The sequence below is a fragment of the Teleopsis dalmanni genome, chromosome 1 (assembly GCF_002237135.1).
Source record: "Teleopsis dalmanni isolate 2A chromosome 1, ASM223713v2, whole genome shotgun sequence".
NCBI classification, from domain to species: Eukaryota; Metazoa; Arthropoda; class Insecta; order Diptera; family Diopsidae; genus Teleopsis; species Teleopsis dalmanni.
The window spans coordinates 199,255,990-199,276,607 of NC_051846.1; the positions used below are offsets into that span (position 1 = coordinate 199,255,990).

At 27.0% G+C, this 20,618-nt stretch overlaps 1 protein-coding gene across 4 annotated transcripts in view; it reads right to left on the reverse strand.

Moving 5' to 3' along the window:
• LOC119671243 overlaps positions 1–18,488 on the reverse strand; it is a 35,246-nt gene extending 16,758 nt beyond the window's left edge. For 2 of the 4 annotated variants that reach the window (XM_038081783.1, XM_038081784.1), the window contains exons 1-2: positions 18,362–18,488; positions 15,986–16,083 (exon numbers count right to left, since the gene is read on the reverse strand). The gene's annotated coding sequence lies outside the window, so the exon portion shown is untranslated. The remainder of the gene's footprint in view (positions 1–15,985; positions 16,084–18,361) is intronic. The other 2 variants (XM_038081785.1, XM_038081786.1) reach the window with 1 other exon arrangement.
• Positions 18,489–20,618: the final 2,130 nt, after the last annotated feature.

Genomic DNA, 20,618 nt, shown 5'->3' on the forward strand with positions numbered 1-20,618 from the left:
TTTGAAGTACATTTAAATCTCCTAACCACGTTACAGACAATGCTATGCAATTAACTATTAATTGCCATTGTTTTCGGCTGACTACTCTATAAAAAAAATGTGAACGTTGCTAGCAAGTAAATCACTACCACGGTTATTCACTTATTTGCAGTTGCTATCTATTAACAGTTTTATGACAAACATCAAATCTGTTTATTTTCTTTATAAAAGTATACTAATAATATTGGAATATTACTTTTTATTCATTTTTCATAGTTAAAAGAAACATTTAAGTGTAGTCTATGGAAATACCAGATAAAAATCAGTTATTACCCGGAAACTCAAGATATAACAACTATTTAAAAATTATCTTATTAGGTTAAGTAATGAATGTGAAACAAATTCATAACATCATTTCATCATTTTAAAAGTAATTAAGTCATATATTAAAAATGTTATATATAAATTTCTGTATTGAATACAAAATAAATCACTTTCTATTACTCATAATAGGATTTAGCAATTCGTGCCAAACCTAGTGCGAACATGATACAATGTACACAATGCAATAAAAAATTAAAGGGCCAGCTAACAGCACCAAAAAAGTAATTAATTATATAAAAACTAAAAACTAAAAACAGTAGAAAAGAAATACATGCAATTCAATATGAAATGAAAGTCCCAGCTAACAGCACTAAAAAAGCAGAACCATAATAAGTTATAAGGAATAACATAACTTATGAAAAAAAAATTTTTCTGGAAAACCTTTAAGTGATGTATGTTTCTAGTCAATTCTGGCTTGACGTAGTTTGTGAAGCTTCATCGTTTACATACATTATTCACTTATGTAATCTACTTTTAATCATATTTTGCTATGAACTTTAAAACCAATTGAATTGTATTCCGTTTCAACAGCGATTCATGGTTGGAAATACTTTCCATCAAATTTTTTTTAACTCAATGCCAAACATAGAGGATTTTTGTAAAACATTTATACAACCAGAGCAGTGAGCATCTTTTATACGCAAATTTCCAGAACAAAAGCGACTGAATTATTTATTTTCTAACATTTATTTTAATAAAAGGCTTCTATCATATACAGCACAGATATTCTCTCATGCTTATGTTTTATTTTCCCCTTATTATAGTGAAATTATAAGATATTATGATTTTTTACCAATAAACTACCCTGTTATCCGTTCAACCAAATAAGAAGTGCTCGATAGAGTTCAAAGTTTCGAAGTCAGTCGAGAATAAAAACGCTGAATACTTCTTTTCCACTTCAGTGTATTTTATTTTTTAAAACTTCTTAAATATATCAATAAAATTTATTTTCAATGTTAAGTTTTTCTTACCGAAAGTGACGCGTCTTATGAAGAAAGTTGGTTAGGGTTAAAAGTTAGAAGGGTTCAAATAGAACTGAAAATACAATAACAAAAATTTTACTCAATTTATTAAAATTTAGCTGACCTTACAACCCTGTTTCGAGTATTGCCCAGTACTTATCATCAGTGGTCTTAGGAAATATATGAATTTATTTTTAATTAGTTTATAGTCCGTATGTAATTTGTTTGGACTGCAAGTACCAGGTTTAGTACTCGTGGCTGTCAAATTTTCCACAAGTAGCCACGGCTGCACAAACTTTCAATGGTCAAGTTCCAGGTTAAATAGTTTTGAAATATCAGTTATAAATTAAGTGATGATAGTTATATTGTACTAATATATCAAATGATCATATTATTATTGTTAAAAAAATCTAATAATAGTGACAGCATAATAGTAACACTTTTTTGTGATTATCATTGAATTGGTGTTTTTAGATTGATAGTTCGATTAAATATTTATAGTATTTTTACATTTTCATTAAATTTATCTAAAATTTTGCAAATGGTAAATTTATCAACGGAAGATTGCGTATACCGCCTCATTGTGTGACCTCGAAAATTGTTCACATGCCAACATATTCAATAATAATTGCTTATCAATTCAAAAGAGAAATATATATGCGCTGAATTCTTCCAAGTAAACAAACAATAAAGTATTTTATGCAGATAAAATGCTAAAAGCAGATATTATTCTTCTTTATATATAAAAATGTTTTATAATAAATAATTCATTTATTTATGAGTGTGCTGCTGAATGAAGAAATAAGGTCAGGCCATGTGGGATATTGTAAAAACATTAGATTTTCAATATAGAATATATCTCTTTTTGTCGATTTTATATCTTGCCTGTTAAAAATTTCTAATATGGAAGGAATATGTGAAAATTAGGCGATATTTCACCCGTTAATATTAAACGAACTACAAAATGATAAAAATTTTTCAAACGATTTATCAATTAACATTCAAAGAATATTTTATTTTCAATTGACAAATAAATTTAAAAAGTAAATTTATTGACATTTATCGTAATGGAAAAGATCAGGCAAAAAATTCCACAGAAACTTAAGAATTTATACGCAAATTTTAATATTGCCTATAGTGAATTACGTCATGCAAAGAACTTGAATATCACTTAAATATCTAAATCATAATAAATTAAATAATATGACAGCACAATTTTGTTATTTTTATAATATAATAATGAAGACTCAATGTCAAGCTTTGAAAACTTCAATCAAATTATATCACGTCTGACATAAACAGTAGCTGTTAGAAATATGGAAGCATTAAAGGTTTAATTGAATATGAAGTAATATATAAAAAAATTAATATAATTATACTAAAAATAAATATAAGAACGAGATCCATCAAGACTTGTACTTAATTGTTTAAAAAATTTATTTAAATGTTTGTCATAAAGTTTGGTTTAATAATCTTTGTTTTGTCAATGAATGCGTAATATATGTTTAACAGGCTAAGGACTTATTTTCCGAAAGATCTCCGACAATTACAAGATATGCCCTTGTATAGAATCTAATATATTATTAAATGTTCAAAATAGTTATTAACCTTTATGTAGCAAATAAATTATATAGAGCAATACAATAGACTATCAGGCCTAAGGGAAACCCTATGGTTACCGTGATAGCCTAATATAAGTTTAAGATAAGTTTTCGAGTTTTTAACGAAATATTAGAAGTCGACTAATGGCAGTGGTAAAAAGTATCTTGACAAACAGGCATTTTCAGACCCTGTAACTAGTGAATATGTTATGCAAACATAGGCAAGTTTAACATTTATAGCTGATGTTTATGTAGTGTGTTGAATTGTAAATAGGGATTATCACTATTTTACAGCAGATAACTATTGTGTCGTTTTGATAAAGCCAATAGTCGTTAGACAACTACTGGTGAGCGCCCGACAGTCCCACAATAGATGAAAAAGTTATAAAATTTTTATTTTTTCTAAAGCGAGAAATTAGTGTGTAGTTTTGATTAAACGGACAATGCCTTTAAGATACAAATTGGGGATGTCGGATAAACAATAAACCTACAGTGGATAGAAAATTTTTTGACGAGTGCCGCACGGTCAGAGAACAGCATTAGTTTCTATTCTACACTGGTAGACTATAGTGTTGGTGCATGAAGTAGATAATGTTCGCAATGTACAGCTTAAGGATGTCGAATAAACATTAAATCTATAGTAGATAGGAATGCCAAACATTGACAGAATAAATGAAGTTGTAATGAAAGAAAGATTAATAAACCAATATTTGAATTAAAATTTTTAATGTTACCAAACTGGGATGTTTTTAGTTTTAACATTTATTTATTTATAAATAAATTAAATTTAAATTTTTTTATTTATATTTTTTGTTTACCCAAATAATACCATAACAAGCCAAGAACTCATCATTATGTTCAAGAACTCATTATAGAAGAAATTTTTAAGATAATTTTTGATATCATCAACTGCTCTTTATGACAGTTTTTTGCTTTTTCTGACATTTATTAATATCTATAAATAATTATTAATGCTAATGTGAATTAAAGTCATGAGTTCATTTCCATTAATTAAATTTCAAATTAAATTAAATCGCTTAATTTCGCATGTTTTGTATCTTTCAGGTGTTGCTGCTAATAAGTGTTGACAACCTTAAATGCGTCAGTTAGCATGACAAAAAACATTAAAAATGCTGTTGTCTTTTATCCAATGGCAAATTACTTATACTTATATATACACTAATTTTAACACTTATGAGGTGTTTTATATGATAAATTATGAACATTAACTATAGTACATATGTTTTGTTTTGAAAATATAAATTTTGGGTAAATAAAATTCTAATATTACTTCTATATTTAAGTTCTTATAACACAGTAGCTCTTTATTCATATATTCTATTACTTTCAAGTTAGGTTTTATTACTTAATAAATTTTAAATATCAAAAATGGTAACAGTTACATTCAATAGAGCAAGGCAAATAGCTGTGCATCAAGGAAAGACTGGCACACCCTCTCTGTCTTTGAGAAGCTCCCTTTAAAATTCGAATACAAATTTTGGGATCCATCAATTTTAAGGCTCTGAACTTCACCCTGATCTTGAAGTGAAATATTTCTTAAAATTTTTTTATGACACAAACATTATTTAATCATATATCGATACGCACTTATCAAGCTTATGACTAGCTTTACTTACAAAACTGCATTTAATTAAAAAAAAAAAAATATATTGAATATGTTAGAACATCTTTTAATAACTTTCATATCTTTTAAAATGATTTATTACATATTAATATCTATTTTTTTTTTAAATAATTAAAAATAAAATTTAATGTGTGTTTACTGAGGAAGTCTACTAAAAATAGAAAAGAATCTTCCGAATAATCTATTACTACATTGAAAACTGCCATTAAGTGTTTCAATATTCTGATTGATTGATATCTGGGAACAGAACACAGCATTAAGGTGACTATTTACAAGTTGTTAACATTTTAGTGTTAACATATGTTAAAGTTTAAACAAAAAATCCAATTATTTTTTCTAATAGTGAAAGAATCTGATTAATCTTTGTAGTTGAGAAAAAAAATTTCTATAGGATATTACAAAAGTTTAATATATTTTAGATAATATTTATATATTGTTTTGCTCTTGAGAAATATTGTTTATATTAATTATACATAAAATCAGAAATTTATTAGGTATGTGCTAGTTTTTTCACATCTGTTCATATTTTGAAACAATATAATATTAACGAAATTTTTTCATTCAAACTGAACAATAATGATTAAAACAGCCAAAAATTTAAACACAAAAAAAAAAAAAAAATAATTTTGTAATCACAACGTCTGTTTCAGAAATTAATGAACATAAAAAAAATATTAAACTAAAATTATAATGGAAGAATGAAATATTGTAGCGGCTGTGGCACAATTAAGAAATATACGGATTGATGTCAAATTTATTTCACTCTACTAGTTAGTAGAGAATATTATAAATGTTAATAAAATTTAAATACAAAGTAACTTTAATAGTTACTGTATTAATTAGGTAATTAGTTTTACGTGAGTTGTACTACTTGCACAATATACGAAAATCGCCCACAGAAATGCTTCACTTTTTCTGACTCAACGATATAAATTTCAAAAATATTATGGGGCGTAACTTTCCAGTACTTTATGTCTACTACAAGTGTCTGTTCAATATCGCCAGTGTAGGCATTGACGTATTTTTTTTAAAACAAGAGTGATTTATTGGTCCAAACTAGAGGTATCTGTACCTAAAATCGTAATATTGTAATAGTTTCAACATATATGTGAACGTTTCTTCTACGGCATTGATTGCTACTGTTCCTAATTGACGAGATTTCACACTCAATAAAAGTAAAACCTCATACTACACATTATGGTATCTCCAGTATAGTATTTCCACGCAATAGAAAATCGTAATATTATCTGATGGCTAACTTCAAAAAGGGGAAAAACTGAACGCCGAAATAAGAGATCGCCAACCGGTATGTTAAAAAGACCATTTTATTGTCCTAAGCATTCAAATCACGTAGTCAACAGTGACTCCCTGATTACAAACCTATAAAAATGTACATGAGTGCAAAATAATCCCAGGTTCCCTAATTACAATCCCATAAAAATGTACATGACTACAAAATAATATGTCATTACGCACTATCATAACTAAAGAAGTGAAGGAAATAAACATTTTTTTTATTAATTTGACTTAAAATCAATCTAAGTTAAATACTTGGATTGATAAATAGATTATGGACTAATCAAGAGATTGTGAAGAGACATTATATTGGTTTAAGCAACCTATCAATTAGTGAGCTCACTGGAGTGATAATGGAGTATTTTACAATTGTGTTATGCTTTAAATCTGATATATTCCGATAAACAGACTATACAGGGATAGTCACGAATAGAAGTTAGAATCTATCAATCTCTTTTAATAACTTTATTAATGACTACAGACTTTATTGTATAGAAAATTATTTTCATACACGCCTAATAGAGAAATTGAAGTTATGCTTATAAGATCCCCTAACTTTGTTCGGGAGACGAAATAGTTTAACAAGGGTAACAGATATAATAGGATAGTTCAACAAAGATAGCATATAAAGTATAATGCAAAACAAAGGTAAGAGTATAGTTCGCCATTCTTAAAAATTAAAGGTAATACAATGGACAATAGACATTTCCGAGTAGAAGTGTTGTTATGTATATTAATATGCACTCTTCTTCTCAACTTAATCTAAACTAAATACTCCGACGTCCAATATGTAAAACAGATTTTAAAACTTGGTACTATGTAATTTATTTATAATTATTTGTTTATTATTTTCTTGATTTTAAATCATTTTTTTTTAAATAATAATATACCAAACAATATTTTAAAGTTGTTTATTATTTTTTATGAGAATAGCGGAAATATTGAAATAAAATTTAATCTTTGTTTATATATTATAAACAATTATTATAGTTTAATTATTAAATTTTTGAATTAATATAAACAATTATTACAGCATAATTATTATATTAATATAAATAATTATTATAGTATAATTATAAGATTAATATAAACAATTGTGTTCTATTGGATCAATTATATTAGTTCTCGTAAATCCATTGACAAGCAAAGGGTCACATTGGATCAATTAGCCCACATTTAAAAGAAACAGTTTAATTAATTTAGATAATTTACTTAATTTATGTTAAAAAATTTGATTTAGAATAAATATCATACCTGTTAAAACAATTAAATTAAAACAATATTGTTTATATCTAATTTTGCAAAGAATTAATTTTTATTAATTTTAAAGACTTTTGTGCATTTTATTGGGACTGAAGAGGACAGATACAAAATTATTTTGTCAACTGCTCCAAAAAGAATGAAGGCATATAAATAAACATTTTCAATGTTGTTTCTGATGTTTTTTAGAAGAAATTTTTATATGCACTATTAGTGTGTGTGCCTATTTTGATTTCGTCATCATTTTCTGTGAAAAACTTAAGATAATTTAACTATAAGATAAAAAACAAATTTAAATATATTGCAGTCAGACAGACAATAGTATCTTCTCGACGCTTGATGACTCACGGTTTTCGCAACGCATGCAAGATCGGTACAATATTTCGCTGTGAAAAATACTACTGAAACTAATTCATCAGCTAAAATCAGATAAAATACAGCGAAGAAAACAAAAATACAAACTATAAGAAAAAAATGTTAATTTGATTTTAGAAATTGTGTTTCCACATTCAAATAGATACATATCAAAACTGTTGAAATGCTGGGTTGTATTTGTTTTAGAAACGCCGAGATGATTGAATTTATTTCAGCACTGAGTTGAAATAATGACAAGAGAGGAAATTCAATAAAAAACTAAAAATCTAATTAGCGACTTAATTAATTGTTGACAAACCTTTTATTTAATTGAGAGAGAAAGAAAAAAAAAAGAAATGGATGAAGATATATTTTTGTATATATATTTGAAGTGCGGATGTAATTAAAGTAACATTAAAAGGGCGTCATAAGTGCACTCAGACATGAAACAAAGTCAGTAATGATGCCACAAGAATATCAAATCAATAAAATATGCAACGGAAGCACTAGAATTCTTACTTAAGGAGGAAAATAATAATCGTAAAAGTATTCTTTGTACTTAAGTATGTTAACTTTATATCTTTCACGCGAAATTAGCTTTTGCTAAACGGTGTAGAATTAGATACTTTGCTATTGCAGAATAGCAAGTGCTTATTAACTTAAGTGGTAAAAAATAAAGGTAAGGCTAATGCATTATCAAAGAAAAATTTGTATTAGCTAAAGGAATAAAAGAAGAAAACTTAACTCACCATGATTACTTTAATGTAAATATTAAATTTCATATTGTCTTGTTTTTATAAAGGAATATGTACATAAGTGGGTTGGTGTACAGGTAGTATCGCCTGTTCATTGGACCGTACTGACACTAGATCAACCTCCTTTAAGGTAGTAACTAATATTACAGATCACATTTAGATGAGTGTCTTATTTACAAATTTTATGAGATAGTTCACTCCAAAATTGGGTATAAACTTCAGCCAAAATTAGTCGCTTCAAAGAATTTTATAGGAGTTATCGAGAGAGCCAAAAATATGGAAGATGGTCCAGATTTTATTTTAATGCGCGACTTCTTACCCCTCTTGCAATTGTCACACTTGCGTTAAGAGAAGAGAAAATTGCACCTTAATGAAAAGTCGTTGGAAGATTGAGTTAGGTTAGTTTGAAGTGTAGGTATTGTACCAAAAAAAACCCACTTGAGTATAAATAAGGGACCGTTGTAGTACAACAGGATAGGCCTTTGTTTATAGATAGGCTAAATGGCAGTATACGAGCAATCGCCGAAAAATGCAATAACTCCCATTAGGTAAAGATAAACCAACCTGACAGTTCTATAAACTTGACTAAGTCCATAAGATTCTCCGAAGATTTTTAATCTTCTCCTAGCTAAAAATAGGCACTGACATATGAGATGCAGCATAGTTTCCAGTCTTATAACATGTCTACATATTATGCAGTGACTCATCAGCACCGATACCGTAGTGCGTTCTTAGTTGAAGTAACTGATTGGTAAGTTTTTTGTCCAATTTAGACCAGGTCATCCTAGAGATCTGTTTTGGAAGATTGAAAAGCTAAGCTTTGTTTGCAATTTTTTATCCAACACTAAATTGATATTTGTAAACAAACATAATGCAAAATTGTACGAAAATGATTGCAAACAGTTCATATATCTACATATACGTGAAATGGCAAATTATTGACAAACATTTATAGATCCAAAAAAGAAGAAAAGGTTTATAGTGAGGGCCATTGTAATGTATATACTATGTGTTATTATTTTGTATTTGAATTTGTAAATAATTATAACGCAAGAAAGTTTTAAAATGTTGGCAAACACTTTACATACCTATCAATCCTCGAAATGAGTAATAGTCTACGTATACAGATGGTTATTGGACTGAATGGAGTTCAGTGTCAGAAAATACTATCTTTTGATTTTTTGTTTATAATATTTAAATAGTAATCAAAAAAGAACTCCAGTACATATGTTTGGTGTTAGTCTGAAGCAACAGTTTGAATTCAGAAATTATAGAACGTAAATAGACGTTACACATCTTTTTATATAAGAGTATACATTATGTGTTATATTCGAATAAATCATTTTAAAATATTGATGCAAAAAAAATCTTTTAAAATGCACGTTTCCTAGTAACTGCAAGTTCCAATAATAAAGCCAAGTACATTGTAAAAGAAAAATAGTGAATGTAGAGCATTTAAATTGAAGTACTTTTAACGTGCTATAAAAATGTGGATGTACATATACTCGTATAAAGTGTATACAAATTATACTATGGTTAACACCCTCCAATTATATTACTAACTTATGTAGTCACGGAAATGCACTAAAACTTCAACACAGTATGAGCTTCCAGTACTAATCGTAATCGCACAATAGAAAAAAGTGAAATGCATATTGTCATGAAAATGCCCCATAAACATGAAAGCTAAGAAATGCACTAGTTTAATATACCTTCTAACATTTGTATGACCAAAGGTTGAAGGTGGAGGATTTTGTTGGACGCACAAATATTAAAATGAACATATGCCATATATATGGCAGTAGGTCAGGCAAATATGAAATATTAATGTGAAATACTCGTTATACATAATAAATTTGAAGTCCCTCTAAGAGTATATAATCTACTTTTTTAGTATTTAAAGTTATTTTATACAATGAAGGAAGTTCTTAAAAAAAGTTAATTTTAGGTAGTGTTTAAACTATTTTTTATAACAAACTTGGAGGATTATTAGATGTATTTATCTCATCATCATCATTGAGTGTAATAACCCAGGCCAAACCTTAATCATCTCAAGAAGTGTTTCCAACTAGTTCTGATCCCTGTTGCTGCCCAGTATTTTTTGCCGAGTTTTCTTTCATCATCTATTAGATTTTTTTATTGATCTCACTCGCGGGTTTTTTCGGTTTAATTCTTCTGAATTTCGCTTATAGTATTCTGTTAATTTTAGTGTGTTTATTTGTTCTGAGTACATGGCCTGTCTATTTTAATGGATAAATTTTAATATTTGCTATGATATTTGCTTTGTTGTATCACTATACATCTTTGGTATGACTGCTAATAACCATCTTTATAGAAAACGGTTATTACGTATTGGACCAAATATGTTGCAGAGTATTTATCTTTCAAAGACTTTTAGTATAGATATGTGCTTTACAGACAATGTATAAAGCTGTATAAAGAACATTGTAGTGAGATTATCTATGATCTTATGACTGATGCACAGTCACAACTTCATGACAGTTTTATGGATAGAAACCGTAATTGTGTCTGAAGTGATAGTATTTAACAACCAAGAATATGTTTAAAAAAATATGTTTATTTACTTCTCTGTGTGATTTTTATTTCAATAAAAAAATATATATATTCAAAAGTATATTTTACTTTTTATGTCATCGATATTTATCTTTTTAAATAATTTACAACACTTTTAATATCATTATAAAAATATTGACTTTCTAAAAAAGTGTAATGAACTTTAAAAAAATAAATAAAACAAAAACGCGTGCAATTTTAATTTTACTTAAGTTTTCAACTCATCTGAGAGATACATAAATTTTTGTATAAAATTGAAAAAGTATTATGATTACTTGTCCAATACTTTATATTTTTCATTTTTTAAATTTTAAAACAAAAAAAAATTGAAAGAAAAAATAAATAAAAGAGGTAAAATAAATTTCTTGATTTTTTGCTATGAAAAAGACAAATGTACATCTATGAGAAAAAAATATTGCAGAAGAAGAAAAGTAAAGATACATCCGAATATCATCGCAATTTTGTATTAATTAAAAAATTGTGAAAGGTCTTTGATGGTCGGCCTCTGTTTGGAGATCAAATTTTTCAGCGATTTTTTTTTAATTAATTGCAAATTGTTTTTTTTTACTTTTACTTATTTCTTTAATATTTGCGATAAGTACAGTTCTGGGAAAGAAAATTTTAATAAATAAAATTATACTAAATGATAATTAAACTTATGGGTGGGTGGCATCGATTATTTAAAAAAAAAAAAAATATTCTTCCTGAATCATTACTTAACTTTAAAATTATGTATTTTTATGGCATTTAACGCGTGGGAAGTGATACATTACGCAGATATAGGTATTCACATATATCTGTTATTTTGAAAGAAGCGGAAATGATCATAGCGTGTAATTTTAAGTTATATATAGATGTTATTAATGAAATTCTTATATTATACATAGCAATTTTATATATAAGCTAAAACTATCAAAATTGCATGTATATCATTTGATATTAAAATAACTTATTTAAAAAATTTCAAAATAATTTACTTTACTTATAATTTACTTTAGTAATTTACTTTACTTTAAATCATCTTTATAGAGTTAGGTTTTAACAGAAATAAATGCATGCTAAGATTAATATCTAATTTAATGGGTTTCAAAAAGAATATATAATAATATTAAATTAGATTTTAAACGTCACTGCATCCTTTGAGGATAATTGCGACAAACCCACTTTAGTTCCATTAGTTCCACTTTAGTCTAATTCCGTTATAAATAGATGGGCAGTTGAATATTGCTTATTTTTTAAAATAAAATTTTTATAGGTCAATTTAGAACTATATATGCCAACAATTTTTTGTTTTTAATCTGCAAAAATCCAAAAATCAACATAAAATTCATCTTATTGAATCTGGTAAATAAATTATACAAATATATTTTTATCATATATATCATATATATATGAGTATTATAATGCTCAATCTACCTGAAAGTCGCTGTATACATTAGTTGACCATTATAATATTTTGTTATTTTGAATTGGTAATCATCTATAATACAGTATCACGATTTCATCTATGACACAGATGCATACTTTTAGCAAGGAGCATAATTATTATTTTCGGAAATCCTTTTTCGAAAACCTAGAGAACTACCAGCAACTGATGATGAAAGCATCACATTATTTTCCAGGAATATCTATTATTCCTTTTTATTCTCCAAACAGAAATATATGTATCACAGAAATTCTCATTACATAGAACTATATAAATCATTAGGAGCTAAGACATTTTAAAACGCGTCCCTTATTTGATTAGAGATTCACTTTTACACTAAATCTAATACAAAACATGAAACAAAAAACATTCCGAAACTTCAGTTTTTATATATCTTTAGATCTTTAGACTATGCTGTTTGAATGTGCAATCCAGTAAAAATGGGTATTGGATACTTTATGAAATATTTATTTACATATTGTTGATCAGTACGACAAGGCAAACTGTTTTAGTAATGTCCTTCTATCGGTTAAAAACAAACTACTATTCTGTTCCAATTTTTGAGATAATTGAATGGAATAATATTCAGGGATTTATTGTAAAGCTTGAAAGATATATGCAACAAATGAATATAGTTCGTTTATGAAATGATATATTTTACTCACAAGCAAACTCTTAAAAATAAACTATCATATATATATATATTCAGTAAGATTCAGTAAGAAGAAAATCTGATAGTATGAAGGGCATTAATGCTTTTTCTAAACTAAACGATAAACAATTTTTAAAAAAGCAATAACATTGAAGTCATATGGAATATTTATAATTGCTTATTAGAAGATTTAAAAATTAAAATCTTTTGTAAAGCGGATTATTTCAACGTGACTAGAAATAATTGTCGTTGTTGAAAAAAATTTTAATCAACTGCTGTAAAATGTTTTAAAAATATTAATGATAATTTAGCTGAGACATTATTGCCTCTACTATGGTATTTGTTAATAAAATTAATTTCATATAAAACGTTTATTTTCATAATTAAATTTTAATCTCATAGCGTTTATCGTACAAAGTACTTATTTATGAATCATTGCTTATTTTAAATAAACACGTAGTTGTAAACAAAGCTTAAACCTTTTATTAAAAAACAGATCGATTTAATTTCAGATGACGTAATTTGTTTATTATTTTATTATTTAAATTGGAACAATCAAGTTTTAAAACAAAAAATATAAAACTAAAAGGTTTTTGAAAATGGCAGTGAACTCATTATTCACTATATATGCATATGCATATACAGATATACATATAAATTAAGGAAACATAAATTACTTAAATATATATAAGCAGTTTGAATTAATTTAAAAAAATAAGGGGTTGGTGTATAAAATAAATATAATTTTATTATTTAAAATTAATTAAATTTGAAAATATTTGAAAATATATTTGTTTATTTTCTTATATATACACATATATAGATATATTATAAGAGAGAGTTTTTGCGTGTATCCACGATTCGTGCTAAATTTTTTTTATTAACTTTTGTGAGAATTTAAATTCAATTTTTGTGTTGTATTTTTATTCACAGATTCAATAAGTTTGCGTTTATTTAAATTAAGTTTAACAGTACATATTATTTACTATGAGTTCGCTACAAAAAATAAGCGACTTTGCTTACAATTACTGAAGCAATTATCCGCGACAATGCCAATGGATACAAAGGTTTTGGAAGGCCATTCAAATGAAGCAATTGAAGGCAAGTGACTTTAGATTTAAATGTTATAGTTTTTTTATTTTTTCAAAATTTCCGTAATATAAGTAAGCAAAATAGAAACCAAACAAACCGCAAATTATAGATATCATTTAACTGAACATTGAAAACTTCATTAAATTGCTATCTGACCAAGCGTCGATAGTACTGAATTATTACTTAGATTACAACAACCCATTACATTGAAAATTACTCACTCAACCTCACTGTATTATTCATTTTTTGATTACTAATATATTCTAGATTATAATATTAACATCATTTAGTGCTGCTGCCACAATATTTTGTTAAGAAGATAAGTCAGCAAAATAAAAGTGTCAATATATAATATTTTAAGAGATATTATGTTAGATAAATATCGCATGATTATGTTTAACATACTCGGTTTATTTTTCTGAGTAACAGTTTTTCTTTCTGAGTATTGTTAAGTAAAGACTAGTACTATTATGTGACTAAACTACAGAATAAACGAAGAATTCATAAAAATCAGTATTAGCTATAGGTAACGTTCGATATTAAACTTTTACTGGCAGACTATTATAGTACATACAAATTACCATTTATTTATTCTAACATAATGCGTATGAACATATCAATATTTATAAACTTGCTCAAGCCCTTTCTTTTTATTACGCTAAACTATTATACGAAACATAATTTCCTTTCTTTTTATTATACTAAACTATTTTACAAAACATATAGTTTAATTTTTTTCACTTTCATAAACACACACTAATTAGGTCTAATATAAGCTAATTAGGTCCGAACAAAAACAATAACGTTAGGTCCAAATTAATTATGTTTTATTCGAACCAAGTCGGTTTACTGAATAATCTCAGTGCATATATTCAATGCAAAATTCAAATGCAACCCTGAGTTACAATTAGAATAAATTTAGAAGTGTGATTTGACTGCAGTAACAATTCTGTTACGTTTATCACAATTACTGCAATAAGTGAAATTTATTATGGTAAATGCTTCTGTGTATTTAAGAAACATAATAAATTAAATGAAGTGAGTAACAGACACTTTTTCCTGAATTAGGTATGGTGTCTAGATGGCCACCTGAGTAAATGATGCCAAACAATAAACCATGTCTACTTTTGGATTGTTGCTCAATTAAACTAAATATAAAAGTTTGTAAACAAAACTTTAATACTAAATAAGTAACGGAAAGGAAATTTATTCGTATTATGTAGGTATTTCAAGGTAATACGGTTTTTAAACAAAATCTAGCGGTTGTCCTGAAAATAGAGGTCTGATATATATGTTAAAGATAGGCAGTTTTCTCGTGAGTTACTGGAGAATTAATAACTGTAGTCGATTAAAGATGGTCTGTTTCGCTCCGGATGTGTGGAGCGCTATGTTACATTTCATCTTTGATAAAATATGCTAAATGATGATCATTTTCATGAAAAAATGGGTATCATCATTTGAGTTAATTAATTGCTCTCATAAAAACTTGTCAAGAAAATTTTTAATACTGTGGTTGGAGACATGTTTTTTTCATGAGTACATTTTAGCGTCTCCTCAAGTATATATCACTGCAGTGATTACATATTGTGATAAATATTTTGAAATCAATTTTTGGTATTTTCGCAATGTAGCAATTTTTCTGTAACTCAAATTAGATAAAGACAGAGTTTATAATACATATGCTTTAAAAGATCACTGTCTTTTCCAGTAAGTAGACTATTGTAAATATTGTGAAAATGAAGTATCACTAAAATTTTTTAGCAAAATATAATTTTTTTTTTAAATTAATCTATGAAAAATAGAGAAAATCAAATATACTAACGAAACATTTAAAATCGACCAAGTGTCAAGTGGACCGAATTCCATTTAAAGTAGTGTTATATATAAATCAAGTTGACATTTTGGGAGTGAAATGAATCACATATATAATTGATTTTTTCATATTACAATGAAGTTGTTTGTATAAAAATATTTTAACTTTCTATTTTAGTCATTATTCACTCACCTGTGCTATTATTATTATCTGTGTTGTATATAAAATAACGCAGTAATGTCGTTTGTTAGCTGACCGGTTTTTAGTATTGACGTTCTACTTTTGGATTTCTGAAATGAGGGTGAATGGTTAGACATGCAAATTACCGGCTTTTACAATGGCACAAATATACTTGATTATATGGGTAAATAATGTTAACTTTTAACGTTTTTATGCAAAACACATGTTACAATTTAATATAAACTTTTTTAAAATATTTTAGAACACTGCGAAAAATTTCGTCTCTTCAAATATAGTAGAGGAATGAAAATAGTTGAAATTTTTTTTATTATTATCAATTGATGACTCTTTGTCATCGTTCAATTTTCGTAAAATAATTATTGATTTCTGTTTAATTTTTTAGTACGTTATCTTATCAGTGAACTTTTATGTTTCTACAATTTTGATAAGACCTATTTTACAGGTTGATTTTTATTCGCAATAACACGTTTTAACGTTGATATTTTGTATACTTATTGTATACTTTTATATATTTCATAAGTTTAAATAAATAAATTTAGCTTATGTATAGAAATAAGTATATAGGAATATATGGAAGATAAGCATACTTTTCTTAGAAACTGAAGTCGAATAGGAAGGTTTAGTCAATACAAAATGATTAAAAAATTTTTTTTCGTATATAATTTATATATTTGGTTGTGTCACACATATTCACTCCAATCAGAATATCAATCTATTCCATTTGTGATGTAGCATGTCTTATAATGGAGACTATAGCGATCGAATTTACGATAATAAATGGTGTCAATATCTGGCAGAAAATAGCCTCAGTAAAAGTAAAATATGTTACAAGAAAAAAGTTGACAATACCGTTAACATCACATGTAAGCTAGCAACCCTTCCATCAAACTATGGATCAGAAGTATAAAACATTGAATTCTTGACAAATTATTAATAATATTTCTACAAAGGAAAGGAACTAGATTAATTTTCTATTGACAAAGTATAATGTCAATGACATGTAACCTATGTAGTTCCTGATAAAGTAAATCTATGTAGAAACCTTGAGATTATGATAGAAGTTAGATTAAATAATTATAAAGAAACAAAGATATTTGTTATATTTTTATATATCATACATATGTATCTTTATTATTTATATTATAATATAGTTTTGGCCCTTTCAAATATTATTTTTGGTCATTTCAAAAATATATTTCGGGTTCTTTCAAAAATAGATTTTGGGTTCTTTCGAATATACATATATTTTTGGTTCTTTCAAAAATATATGAAACAAAATTGGAAATAATGTTTTCAATAAACAAAATTTTAAATTTTATAATTATTGTTTTTTTTTTGTTAATAAAATTTTACATTACTGAAGAAAACGAAACATGTTGCAGGAAAGCATTAGGATCCTCATATTTATTAAATGTAAACTTTTGAAATATACCATATATGTTTGTATACAGAGATACATTCTTTGATTAGGGAAATTAATTTATTATATAAATATAAAAATTAATATTATTGTCAAAAAAATGTTTGCAAAACGCACACAATGCTACATGTATTTTTAATGGAGCGCGAAGTGAAAATTTTAAATTACATATTTTATTTATTTTATTATTTAATTTTGAATTATTAATAATTAATATATAATTTTTTTTTCACAAAAAAGTTAAAAAATATATGATCTACCAAATACAATAAAAATTATTAATTTAAAAATATATACATATGCACATTTCACTGACTCTACACATACACACGAGTTCCTCTATAATTTTGGTCAATTAATTTTTTTATTTTTCGCTAATAAAAAACCCTTTCGATTTTCAAGTTCATTGGTTGTTCTCTTTTACCGGCACTTATTTATGTTTATTTAAAATTGTTACACATGACGTCACTAACTTATTATTTGCCTTGAAACTGTATTTATTTTATTTTATTATTATTATTATTCAAATTGGAAACTTGTTTTTTATTGCTGTACAATTTTGCATGTGATCATCGCTCAACCGATCGCTTATTACGCATACAAGCTTGTGCCGCTCTGTCTCTTTCATTAACCTATGTTACCAGGTTTATGACATCACCAACGAAATTGAATAACACAACAATACTTTAGTATAATTTTTTTTATTAATTTATTTTCATTTTTAAATAATACACTTTAAGTAGAATAATTCTTTTTTTATAATATTTTTAAGGCAATTGTAATTGTATATTTACGTTAGGAATTTTTTTTTAAAGATAAGAATAACACCACAAAGAGGAAGGCGCGCAAATAAGAAATTTTGGGAAAATATTTAGCCAGACGACGCGCACAATTTTGTCGAAATTATCAAACAAAACTTTCTATCAAATTTCTAAACAATATTTTACCTTTACAATAATTTTATTAATCTTTATTGCAAAAAATATTTTGATAACTAATATTTGTTCAAAATGTTTAATACAAAAACAAGACTTATACAAAACAACGCAACCTCTACCCGCCGAAGTTCAAAAGCAACTGAAACCAAAATGTGAAACGACAGTGTTTCGCACAGAAAATTGAAGGAAATTGAATGTGGTTGAAACGTACGGTTGAAACATGTGGTTGAAAGCAGATTTGCCGGTGTAATTTTCTGTAGGAATGAATTATTGTTGTGTTTGTTTTGTAGTTGTAAGTTTGTATACATTTTGTTGTTTTTGTCTTTTGTTGTTGTTGTTGTTGTTGTTGTTGTGGACTGTTGCTTGTGCGTTTCGCTTGCAATTATTCAACCCCCAATTGTGCCAATGTAACGTATTTCAATGTTTTTATTTATGCTTAAAAATAATAACGTCACATTTAAAAAACGTCATTGCTTGGTACAGAATGCAAGCTGACTTCAACGTAATTTTAATTTATTTGGTTTTATCTCCCAAATATTTAACGACAAATAAATAATGGTGAAGTATAAATAATTGCACATACGAATGTATGTATGTTAGGAAATATTGCAGCGTCGCCGAGAAGGATTTAAATTAATTTAAATTAACTAGTACAGCAGTTCGTAAGATATTTGGTCCTCTACGAGTTGAGGGCGACTACCACGTACGAATGAATCACGACCTATACATGCTTTATCACGATATTGATATAATTCTACAAATTTACATATAGCGGCTTCGCTGGCTCGGTCATGTCGTGAGAATGGATGAAGATACTTTAGCGAAAAAGCTGTTGAAGCAGTAGTTGGCGGAAGACGACGTTCAAGTAGACCGTGTCTCTGGTGGAGTGATTAAGTTGTAGGAACACTAACTGGACTTGATGTACTAAGCTGGAGAAGTCGCGTACGCACCAGAAGCACCTGGGGAGACAGCCACGTTAGGCCGAAACTCGGTAACGGGTTGTTATGGCCAAATTATCAAGTAAGTAAGTAAGTACAGCGGTTCGTTTTTGTAAAACAGTTCAATTCAGAACTAGTCGAATATAAGTAGTTCAAATCAGTGAGCGAGTAAAGGAAAAACTCTTCGTCAAATTTATGATCTTCTATGAGTTAGCGATTGCTACCGATCCCAACGAACCATGAGCTGTACTATCTTTTATAACAACATTGGTATAATTCATCGAATTAACATTTAGGTATTTGAAGTCGTAATTGGATGGAAAAAGTGTAGATGTAGATCGTGTTTTCGGCGGAGTGATCAAGTTCAGAGTGAAGTAACCACACTTTATGTACGAGACTAGAGAGGGCTCGCACGTAACAGAGGCGCTTGAAAATGATTGTTATGTTCGTCCAAAATGCAAAAACGGTTTATTATGGTCATTCAAGTAAGTAAGTAAACGAAGATAAGCTACTTAATTATTTAGTGAGTAGCAGTTTCGATGCTAAAATCCTAAAGTAAATATTTTGATCCAATTTGTTATTCATTTTGATAAAGTTCAACTCTCCTCCGTGTGTTTTAATTAAGAGTTAGCAATTAATTAGTTAAGGTAAGAGTTAGCATCAATTTTGCTACATCTATATGATTAAAGTAATAAAAATTCTTATTGTTGTCATTTTAAAGAGCTTTGTGCCATAATAATAGTATCAAACTCCGCTGATCCCATAGTTCCTATATAATTTCATAGTACATCTCAACAATATTTTATATTATCGGTTAACCGTTGTGTTTTATATCCTTCGTGTATAGAAAATAATATACATGTGTGAATTTTTAAAAAATAAAATTTTTGATTAACTAAAGACACATTTTTTTCTCTTTCATTATTTTAAATTTTTGAAATATCTAAATTTTAAATACAAAATTAAAATTTAAATAGTAATTAAAAATATATTATATTACTTTTGTTAAAGCTTCTAAGGCATACCTTTTGTATGCAATCATAAACCATTTATTGTTTAATAGATACATGGAGGGCATATGCCAAAAGAAGCATTGTCTTTAACTTCTTTTTCATTTACTGGTCTTTCATGGAAAATAAACAACTGCAGGGTTCATTTGAAAAACATCCTCATTCATTAAATTGTTTGAGTTTCTCTAGAACTCGGGAATAGGCTTTATTTATGAGCGTAAATTCGAAACAAATTTAATTCTAAAAAGAATTTTATTATGAAAATGATTATTCATTTATATAGATATGTATGTATATGTGTATGAATGGGGTTCTTAC